Source organism: Myxocyprinus asiaticus, chromosome 37 (genome assembly GCF_019703515.2).
Source record: "Myxocyprinus asiaticus isolate MX2 ecotype Aquarium Trade chromosome 37, UBuf_Myxa_2, whole genome shotgun sequence".
Classification (NCBI taxonomy): Eukaryota; Metazoa; Chordata; class Actinopteri; order Cypriniformes; family Catostomidae; genus Myxocyprinus; species Myxocyprinus asiaticus.
In genome coordinates this window covers 23101134-23112996 of record NC_059380.1, presented here as the reverse complement: position 1 = coordinate 23112996, position 11863 = coordinate 23101134, and positions in this window count along the sequence as shown.

Genomic DNA, 11863 nt, shown 5'->3' with positions numbered 1-11863 from the left:
GGATAATATACTTTATTGCTATGCATTTCAAAATAGTTTTTTATGCTTCATCCAGTAAAATGGAAGCTTAAAGACATTTTGTCTTTAAATAGTTTTAATCAAAAACTAGTGACAACCACTTATGTCTGTGGTGTTACCGGTATTAGAAGTGAAATTCAGGGTTGTTTTAAAATGAGTAGGTAAGTGCAACTTTAGGGATTTATTCAGAAAAATTAATTACTTTAAGAATTCAATTGAATTATTTTACTGAAATTTCAGTTTTTTTCCATTTAGACCCTATTTCTGTCAAGGGGAACTGTTATCTTTATTTATTTAGACATAAATGGAAAAAAGACAAGACAAATGAACTGTAGTAATTTAATAGTGTTTGTTCTAAAAGGTTAAAATCACTAAGATTTCGGACAACTTCCAATACGCCCATGTCTCAGTATGTATATTGCATGTTGAGTAACTATGGATTCTGTGGTGTTACCATAAAAAACAGTAACACCACAGACAATAACACCACAGACAAATTTGCACAAATCTTGACTTTTCTCAAATGGAGGTGGCCATTATGATAGTTTCAAGGTCATGGGACATTTTGGAAATGTTAATAAGATTATATTTATCAAAATTTAGATTGAAATCTGTCAAATCAGCAAGTTATGATTGTAACACCACAGACTCTAATAAAGTGCGACACATGACATTTTTTAAATTAAGTCAAATATATTACATTTAATAAGAAAAAATAAACTCGAAATGCACTCCTCAGATCAACCATCACCTACAATAATGTTTGCACACAGGAAATAGTCCAAAATAGGGGGCTGTTTAGCGATCACCTTCACAGGCCCCAACTGCATCCCTGCATACACAGACACTACGCCACTGGCTTTAACCTTACAGAATACAAATGTGCAAACATTGTACGATTTATTCATATTTAAAGTTGATTTCTATTGTTGCAAATTTGAGGGACACCACTTGCCACCCCAATTGAAGAATGACCCTTTTACGGTTTTGATAACCCATTTGGAAATGCCCGATAGCGCGCTCCAGGCACCTGCGTGCATCGTGACAGGGCACAGAATCTTGGTTTCCAACTGAGAGCATGTGAGAGGTGTGACTACAGCATTGTGAGGAAACAGCTCTTTTTGTGAGTCACATTTGTGGATTCGAGATGCATACATTTTATTTTTGTGTTTGCACATGAAATTTAATCTCTCCTGGCAATTGTAGCGACAGGGAGAAGAAACATGAAACGAGCCTTCTTCTGGGCTGGGGCAAACAGTGGCTGGAGCTCTGGCTTCCTCTTTGCTGTGCTGACACCATCAGGAGTGCTTCCTCTGGCCTGGGAGCTTCTCTCCGCCTTTGTGAGGGCCTGGTTACAACGTCTTGCATAAAGTGGTGTAGGGCTTTACTGGTTGTTTAGATCAGTGTTACTATCAGAAATAATTAATAATTATTTCTTTAGTTATTATTAATATTTAAATTAATGAATTGAATCTAACTCATTAAAACCTAATATGGGGCTCCAGTAAATGCAGTGCGCTACGTTTAGGAGCGGGTTTGATTAAAATCAATAGAACATTGATGAGAATGAATGTTTGCTTTTTCTAATCCTTTAAATCAACAATTATCAAAGATAATCGCTAATTGTTAACATCGATGAAACATTAATTAAAATTAACACTAGCTTATTGATCATTCAAATTCAACAATCATCAAAGATAATTATCAATTATCAAAAATCAATAGAATATTAATAAGGATTAATATTGATGGGGCACCATCCTGGAATCAGGGACTAATAACCAGATAGTATAACAGTCTCAATATTAGATTGTTTTCTTAGGAAAATCGACATCCGAAGAATATCGATTGTCGGGAAAAAAAAACAATGAATGAAGGCTCGAATCCGAGCACTGACATCTCGTCAGCATGACACAGGTGTATGCAAAACAAACCAAAACACTTTTCTTTGTAATATAACAAAGTTTATTTATGCAGTAATATCAATTAATAATTAATACAATGCAGTCAATAAACTTCCGACTTACAACTACAAACTAAACAGTGATATGATTAGATATGGAAACCAAAATAATCCTATAACACATGAGGGTGTGTGTGTGTGTAAGGAGGGATGCGCACATAATGGTGGACGTGACTCTCATGGAGAGTATGTCACGTGAGACTTCCGGCCAGACAATATGGCTGCGAATGTGGGCGGAGAGAAACCAGTCAATGGTAGCTTAGGGACAAAGCTGAGCTTTATCACAAAGCTATCTACTAGCCAAAAATGTGTGCGAGAATGTTTGTGAGGGGTCGCGTGTGTGTGTGTGTGGTTAGTACGAGAGAGAGAGAGAATAAAGTGATGGCCCCACAGCCGGTTTTGCGATCGTGGGAGAGAAAGCAGCTGTTAGTTTATCACTCAGAGACACGGTGGACGGCTCGTAAACCGCCCCGCAGTCTTTGATTCTTTAATGGATAAACTCAGTTTGCCGGTCTCACCCGCGATGGCGGAAATGCACAACAGTCCAATGTGGTTGGACTACAATACAGCAAATCTCATTTGTGATAATTAATACCCTGAGTATTAATAATGAGCGGACACGGCGGTCCGTAAACTGTACAAGCAATAACCTTGATACACAAGAATAACACACTATAATATTCTATCTCTGCCCAGACGTAAACCTCTTACTTGAATCGTATGAGGATGTAGAATGTGTGTTCATCCATCCTTTAACTCCGACTCGGTTCCTTGAGGCTTGGGTAATGACGGGAGGCCATTTCCTCGCTCTGTCAGTGGGTGGTACGGCTGCTGATTCTCGGCAGGCTGGCGGAGAAATCAGCGACATCGACTTGATTGAAGATGGAAGAGAAATCTTTTATCTCTTCACTTCTGCAGGCAAACGGATGAAGATGCGGATTGCTTGGCGGTCTCCTTCGGATCCGTTAGAGTGTTCGGTGGAACACAGAGTAATCTCAACTTGTCCAGCGAGATGAAGATTGTATGGCCAAAGTTTAAAGTCAGATGTTACTTCCTTGTGCCACAAGGCTACACCTGAGAGCAGCGATGAGCTGCGTCTATGCACAGCGAGCAAAGTTGCTGGAAGCAAATCCTGGAAGCATTTCAGAGGTATTTCTACTCCTGATGATGTCATGGTTGAGGTGCGTTCTGTCATGTGCCTCATCCAATAGGAGTTGAGAGTTCGATCCTTTAGTGAGCAAGGCTTCATGGGATTTGTAGTCTGTTTTGGACTCCCTTTGTTTGATTTTGGCGCAATTTTTATTAGTAAAATTTATGACTTGGTATGTGGGCCTGAGTTAGGTTTTACAACTGTGTTAGGCCTGCCTTTGTCTTCTATCTGAATACATGAGGCCCAACAGTGGTTTTCCAGCAGATGTAGCACGTCAGCAGGAAATGCTTCATTGATTCATTGCCTGCGAGTGCTTCTTTGCAGTATCAAGCTTTTCGGAGAAAAGGTCTATCGTGCCGAGTTGTAACACCGGAGCGTCAAGAAGCCTCACCTGGTCCTCATCGCACATCTCCGATAAGTTTAACCAGAGAGGCCGCTTGAGTGCCATCATAGTGCCCATCGATCTGCCGAAGGCCTGGGCAGTAATTTTGATGGGGCGCAACACAAGATCAGTCCCGCTGTGTAACTCATTGAAGAGTGCGAGGTCGGGAACACGCTCATCCATATCCCTCAGGATTTTTGCCTGAAAGACCTGCAAAACCACCATGGTGTGCAGAGCCTATGCAGCTTTTCCTGAGGCCGCATAAGACTTGGATGTGAGAGCAGACACGGTTTGGACGGGAAAGAAGGGCCCTTCTTCCAGCCAGGTGCAGAGGCGGGGCATAAATGTGCCGCAAAAGCTTCTTCCACCTGTGGAAGTGTGGTATAGCCCTTCTGCTCTGCGTGGTCTAGCGTGGTTAAAGTGGTCACTCCTGAAACCTGCGTACGAACCGAGTAGGGCGCATGCCACGTTTTGGAGAGCTCAGCATGCATCTCTGGGAAGAATGGCACTTTACGCTGGGGAGCAGATTGAAGCCAGCCCACGTTCAGATACCATTCGTCCAGTCGTGAATGCTCGGGCTCGGATGGAGGAGACCATTCAAGTCCGAGCTCATCGACTGCCCTGGAAAGAATGCATACCAGCTCAGCTTCCAATCTGCTAACTCTCTCGGCTGTCTCACTTGCAATCATCTGCTTCCAGATCCGCCAAATGATACCAACGCGCAAATGGGCTGGATCAAGTGCAATTTAATTCTGAGGTGTTCTCTGGTTATTCTACCATCTGCGTCCTAATTCCCTCAACCACCAACGATATACTGTAAACAAAGACAGCACATTCATAAGAAGTTGGTAATATAAATGAAGTAGAAGAATTACGTTCTTTTGTGCATTAACTGCATCCTTGATGATTGTCAGTTATATATCTATGACAGTGACATGCTTCTTTTAAACGCATGGAGACTGTGATTCTCGAACATATTTGGATGAAAACTAATTACATTATAGAGAATGTAAGTATTATTAATCAGTTTTAATCTACTAACACACCAATCATTGCTAGTGTTAACAGTGATTGTATCGGCGCACATTTCACTTCTACCGGTCAATTTTGATTTTGAAAAATTACATTAATTTATTGAAACACGAAAAAATTTAACCAAAAATATTTCTAAATTGAAATAACACTTCAAAATAAATGAAAATATAATCCAAATAATGAAGTGGTCAAAAAATCATACCAATTCCAAATATTTTACCCTCTACAGCTTTTTCCACTGGCCCGTTTTGCAGTGACTTAAAAATCACTCTACGACAACTGGTGGAAAAATACCATTACAAATTAAATCATAAATACAATTGTCAATTTAAACATAATAATACTAATTGAAAAATAAACCATTACCTATAGATAGATATAGTTTTACATAAATCTTATACATTTTTGTTTCATATAAGATGACTACAACTCTGATCGTCAGGGACATAATTTGATGTTCCATTACATTTTCAGAGTATGGACATGAACTTTATTACCACCTGCTGGTGGAATCTCCAAACTGCAAATGCAGGAACTGAGTTTAAACATTGCGCTGAGAATTAGCGCTCTCACGACAATTGGACAAGACGTTGCACATGGTCGTTGCACATAGCTCTACGCTTTGCGCACCCACAAAAATAGAGCCCTAAATGTAAGGATACAATTTTTCGTCGGGCACTCAGGGAACAGTGATCTTTCTGCTTCAATAGAAGAGAAGACTCTGTCTGCTGAACTCTGGGCAACTCTCGACGAAGGCGTGATCCACAGAGAGAGATCCATACTCAACCTCTGAAGGAGAAGTTCTGAGGAGGCTGTCTTTCGGTCCGCCTTTTACAGCATATGCTCGCTGAGCTTGGAAGGCGACACTTTGAAAGACATCTGCCAATGAAATTGCCGTGATGGAAACCATTCAGAGAGATTGGGGCTCTCGGGAATGACCCCTACCGTCAATCATCGACGTAACGTTAAAAGAATGACTTGAAAGGCAACATTTGTTTCTTTCTCCTGCTCTTTTGTGCTACTGTTGCTGTAGAGGATCTTGGTAGTGTGATACTGCAGAATTTGTTGACTTTTGTATAACAAATTGCAATTTAATAAATATAAATATCACTCGCTCCTTGAACAGATGTTTCAGGGGCGGACTGGGAAAAGAAATCGGCCCAGGATTTTACATAGAAACTGGCCCAAAAATTGTTGGGGAGGGGGAGGGAAGTGTGGCCCAAAAGTTGTTGGGGGGGGTGGGGCTTGTCGCTATCCTTTTCTGCATATCAGCAGCAAAAGAAGTTTACCACAGACTGACCAGACTTAAGAATTTCATGGCTTTATATACCCTCTGATCAAGTGCTTCTTGTTCTAAAAATCATTAAAAGTCTTTATGATGATACAGTAACAGTTTGAACGTTGCAGGCAGGGGAAACAAATCAAATCCCTTTATTGTCACTCAACCATACACATGTGCAACAGTGGGTGAAAGTCTTGGGTGCAGTTCCGAGCAACATAGCAGTCATGACAGTGATGAGACATATACCAATTTACAATAAACATCAGATTTACACAACACAATTTACATATCTAATATACACATAATTACACACCACAATATACAAATAATAATATACAATGTACAGTATACAGTACACACAATACAGAATACACACACACACACAATATAGAATACACAGTAATACAATAAAAATAGTATATATAAAATATACAGTAGGTTGTATTGTGCTGTATTGACATTCAGGCTGTCAGTTGATAGTCAGTTGCCAGTGTGTTATTATGAGAGAATATAATTTATGACAGTCCTGTGTAAGACTAATAAAGTGCAGTACTGATGTATACTGATTGTGAGTGATCTAAAGTTCAAAATTCTGATTGCTTGGGGGAAGAATCTGTCATGAAGTCAGCTGGTGCGGGACCTGATGCTGTGATACCGCCTGCCTGATGATAGCAGTGAGAGCAGGCCATGGCTCGGGTGGCTGGAGTCTCTGATGATCCTCCAAGCTTTTTTCACACACCGCCTGGTATATATGTCCTGGAGGGAGGGAAGCTCACCTCCGATGATGTGTCTGGCAGTTCGCACCACCCTTTGCAGGGCTTTGCGGTTGAGGGTAGTGCTGTTGCCATACCAGGCAGTGATGCAGCCAGTCAGGATGCTCTCTACAGTGCAGGTGTAGAACCGTGTGAGGATGTGATGGTTCATTCCAAACTTACTCAGCCGTCTCAGGAAGAAGAGACGCTGGTGAGCCTTCTTCACAGCGGCTTCAGTGTGGACGGACCATGTGAGTTTCACTGTGATGTGGACACGAGGAACTTGAAGCTTCTTACCCTCTCCACAGGTGCTCCATTGATGGTGATGGGGCTATGTTTTCTGTCTTTTCTCCTGAAGTCCACCACAAGCTCCTTGGTCTTACTGATGTTGAGGGAGTGGTTGTGCTCCTGACATCAGCATGTCAGAGTTTGCACCTCCTCTCTGTAGGCTGTTTCATCATTGTCAGTGATCAGACCTACCACCGTCGTATCATCAGCAAACTTAATGATGGCATTGGAGCTATGTGTTGCCACACAGTCATGTGTGTACAGGGAATACAGGAGTGGGCTGAGAAAACAGCCCTGCGGGGCTCCAGTGTTGAGGGTCAGTGATGAGGAGATGTTGCTGCCCATTCTAACCACCTGGAGACTGCATGACAGGAAGTCCAGAATCTAGCTGCACAGCGAGCTGTTTAAGCCCAGAGCCCGGAGCTTCTCATCAAGCTTGGAGGGCACTGTGTGTGTTGAATGCTGAGCTGTAGTCTATAAACAGCATTCTCACATATGTTCCTTTTTTCCAGGTGGGAGAGAGCAGTGTGTAGTGTAGATGCAAAGGCATCATCAGTGGAGCGGTTGTTGTGGTATGCAAACTGCAGTGAGTCCAGTGAGGCAGGCAGCACAGAGCAGATGTAATGTCTGATTAGTCTCTCAAAGCATTTGCTGATGATGGGGGTCAGAGCAACAGGACCCCAGTCATTTAAGCAAGTGATTTTGGATTGCTTTGGTACAGGCACAATGGTGGTCGTTTTTAAAGTATGTGGGGACCACAGACAAGGAGAGAGAAAGGTTGAAAATGTCCGTAACAACACCAGCCAGTTGGTTCACGCACGTTCTGATGACGCGGCCCAGAATGCTGTCTGGACCCGCGGCTTTACGGATATTCACCCGTTGGAAGGATCGGGTTACATCCGCTACAGAGATGGAGAGTGAACTAACCTCTGTAGCTTCGCCCGCGAGAGCTCTCTCCGTGAGGGTGGTGTTATTTCCCTCGAAACGAGCATAAAAAGTATTAAGCTCATCCGGGAGAGAGGTAGCGGTGTTCACAGTGGAGTTTTTATTCCCTTTGAAGTCTGTGATGATATTAATTCCCTGCCACATGCTTCTAGAGTCGGTGGTGTTGAACTGTCCTTCAATCTTGTCCCTGTACTGGCGTTTGGCTTCTCTGGTAGTTTTGCGGAGGGCATAACTGGCTTGTTTATGCTCCTCCGCGTTCCTGGAATTAAAAGCGGAGGTCTGTGCATTAAGTGCCACACGAACATCGCTATTAATCCACGGTTTTTGGTTCGGGTAGATACGTATATAAGTATAATATAAATAAAGGGAACATCTAGGCTACCAATTGGTTATACTTGTTATTGTCATAAATGTATGTATATAAAAATGAATTGTATATTTTTAGGTAAATGAGGTCTAAACCATGACATGCACAGACCTTAGCAGGGACAGGGGCGGAAGGATGAATAAGGGCACTGATCTAAGTAGTAATTATATATACTTAACTTATTTCTTTGTTTTTTGAGTATTTAAGCATTTTTCTTGTATTAAATACTGTACATGTTTTTTCCATTGTTTCCGCTATCACAAATAATAGCCTATTCTGTTATTTCACACAAAAAGCACCATGGTATTACACTTGTTTTTATTTATTTATTAATTTATTTTCAGACATATGGTCTGTGATAACCCCACGTTTTTGACATGTGTCATGGTATTTTTTTAAAGTACCTTGGAGTACCATGACAATATCATGAAATATGAATATAATAATCATTCAGTACCATGGTATTACCCTGGTAACAGCACAGTGCTTTTTTATTTGGCACTAATGTTTTTCTTGTCTCGTCACTCTTTTCACTTTCTCTCATCTCTACTCCCTCATTTCATCCTGTCATCTCTGCTGCTTCCACTCTGACCTTCTGTTACTTTCTCTTCATTTCTTTTAATATTCATATATTGTTATTTTATTGTATTCTGATTATTTATTGTCATTAATATTTTTAAATATGTAGGACCTTACAGCAATAATATGGCAGAACCATGGTACAATGATGGTGTCAAAATGGTACTATGGTTTTGATTGTTTATAATGGTAGACTACATGTCCAAAATATGGTAGGCCTAATACCATGGTATTTTTCTGAAAGTGATCAGTCTAATGTCCTATAAGTTTAAGCAAAAACCAAACTGGCTTTGGTGAACAAGACAGCTCCTTCAGTTTATGTCAATATTCTATAAAAGATGTTAATTAATAAATCTGTTTAAACTTCAGGTGCGCAATGTCGGAAATGTGGTAGCAATCGAGTATTATTCTTTTGTTGAACTTACAACACAATACATAGAGTGGACTTTTTATCTGACCTGTTACTCATCTGATGTAACGGCACTCCGATGTTCTGGGGCAAATTCAAAACAACATTTATTGCCTCCTTGAAGGGCACTACTAGCGGAAGGGGACACCACTTGAAAGCTTGTTCAAAGCAAAAGTGAGAAAATTAATCTTTTCCTGAGGGGCCCTTCCAAAAGACTGTTAGCAAAGGGTACATTCATACAGTAATGCCATGTTTCTTTCAGAGAACCCAATTCAAGGGCTCTGCCTCTGAGGCAGTAGGGCATAGGGAGATCACTTGCGATTGAAATTCGCCCCCGATCTGCTGTAGCGCGCGCTGTTAAAGGCACCTCGGCATAATTTTCTTTTATACGCCTGCAATTTACAAAGAAATCTCATAAGAACACATTATTACCGTTATTGTGAGATTATTACGAGATTTTAATGTAGTTTTATTTAAATATTTAAATTTCTCCCTTTTTCTGGACAACCAAAAGGGCACCTATAGATTTGTAAATGCTCCCATTCTGTGCACTTCACAGGGTCTAAATACCATAAAGTCCACCCAAAAATGCAAATAAATTGTGATAATAATAACTATGAAAGACGTTGCTTAAAAGGTGACACACAAACTGTGTCAATAAAGGTATTATTAGCCTACATTTTTTTTAAAAGGCGGGTTACAAGAAGAATGTTCTGCCACTAGTGTCAGTCCAATATGAAGAGCACAATTTATGTGTCATTTTAAGAGATTGGGTTTGGTTTAAATGATAGGCTATCATGTTAGGATTAGGCTTAATTACTCGAAGAAGAAAAAAAGAACAGGTAATGGCTTTTATAAAAGATTTTCATGACCTGTGCACCTTGTTTTTCTTGTTTTTTTCGTTTTTGATATTTTTTTAAATAGGGCTACATAATTAATCAAATATATAATCAATATTACAGTTATAGCTGCCACAGTTGTACTAATCATGAAAAGTGTCAATTATTGCAGTCCATGTAAGTGTACTCATGTTGCATCAACATTTTCTGGGCTCAGTTCAAGTTAAGCTCAGTTGACAGCATTTGTGGCATAATGTTGATTACCACAAAAATGAATTTAGACTCGTTACTCCTTTTCTTTAAAAAAGCCAAAATCAAGGTTACAGTGAGGCACTTACAATAGAAGTGAATGGGGCCAATGAAAGTGAATTTGGCAAATTTCTGGAGGGTTTAAACAGAAATGTGAAGCTTATCATTTTATAAAATCACTTGTATTAATTCTTCTGTTAAAACTCTTGTGTTATTTGAGCTGTAAAATTGTTTAAATTGTCATTTTTACAGTCGTTTTAGGATTTTAGGTTTTGCTGACATTACATCGTCATGGTAACCAAGTTATAAAATTGGCTATAACTTTACAAAGTAAAGGTTTGTAAGTGATTTTATCACATCAAAATCATGTCTACATGCATATCCTTTATGTCTTATGGCTAAACTTTTTAAACAGTGAGTATTTTTACGTTCAAAAAATGGCCCCATTAACTTCCATTGTACATGCCTCACTGTAACCTCGATTTTTGCTTTTTTTAAAGAAAAGGAGGAATGAGTCGAAATACTGTAAATTTTTGTGGTAATCAACATTATGCCACAAACGCTGTCCTTTAGCTTTCCTTTAATGAACATTCCTTTCATGTGTGTTTTTTCAGTGGTTCAGCATTGTAACCTATCGCAGTCATGTCCGTTGCTCACTTTCGGAGTAAAATTTATTCAAAACTGGAATAACAGCTTTGTCTTTTATATGAGGGTCAATGTGAAGTTGACCGTTTAGGCAACTTGTCTTAATTTACTGCAATAAGAGGAGGTCCAGTGTCCTCTGGCCCATTACATCGACGCATGGTGCAACCTTCCGGACATGTTAGACACTTGCGAAGTCTCTGTTAAAGATGGTAAGAGACAAATTTTGTCTCATGTGTGTCCTCTGGATTAGTTTAAATATGCATACTTTCATGTTCACATAGTTCCACACCACAGGCAATTCTTGAGATTCGCCTGCACTTCAGCATGTCCCTAGCTCCTCGTACATTCACGAAATATGTCCGCTGAGGCTGAGCGGCATTTGCGTTTTGAACTACCTCAACGACTGGTTTCTTTTAGAGCACTCTCTTTAGAGCTTGCAAACACAGGGATCTGTTGCTTGCACATCTGGAGTGTTTGGACCTCAGAGTCAATTGAGCGATGACTGTGTTGGTGCCCCCATCATAAGGTTTCCTTAGGAATGAAACTTGACTTGGTGACCATGTCAGCCTTGGGTCAATGCTGTAATGACTGTAATCTTGGTTCCTTGAAAGGAGGAAATTAGACACTGCATAGCTGGCCGCATTACTGATTACTCGCCGCAAAGGGTTCAAGAGATTTGCTCTCCTCCCCTCAGTCAGAAATCCTAATCAGATGAGCGGCGTGCTCCGCCTTATGCTTGCAGTGACACACACATCGGGGCAGATGGGACTATCTGGCAATATAATTGCCATGATTCTAAAGGGCTTCAGATTTTCTCACTCCTGGGCGGAGCTTCCCATAAATTTGGATACCCTTGTATATTATTATTTTTGTATAGAATGGAATAAATCATAGTCAGTGTCAGCACAAGCCTGGGAAACATATTTTCAGCCCATTGAGCAAATTTTTCCCGTAAACTGA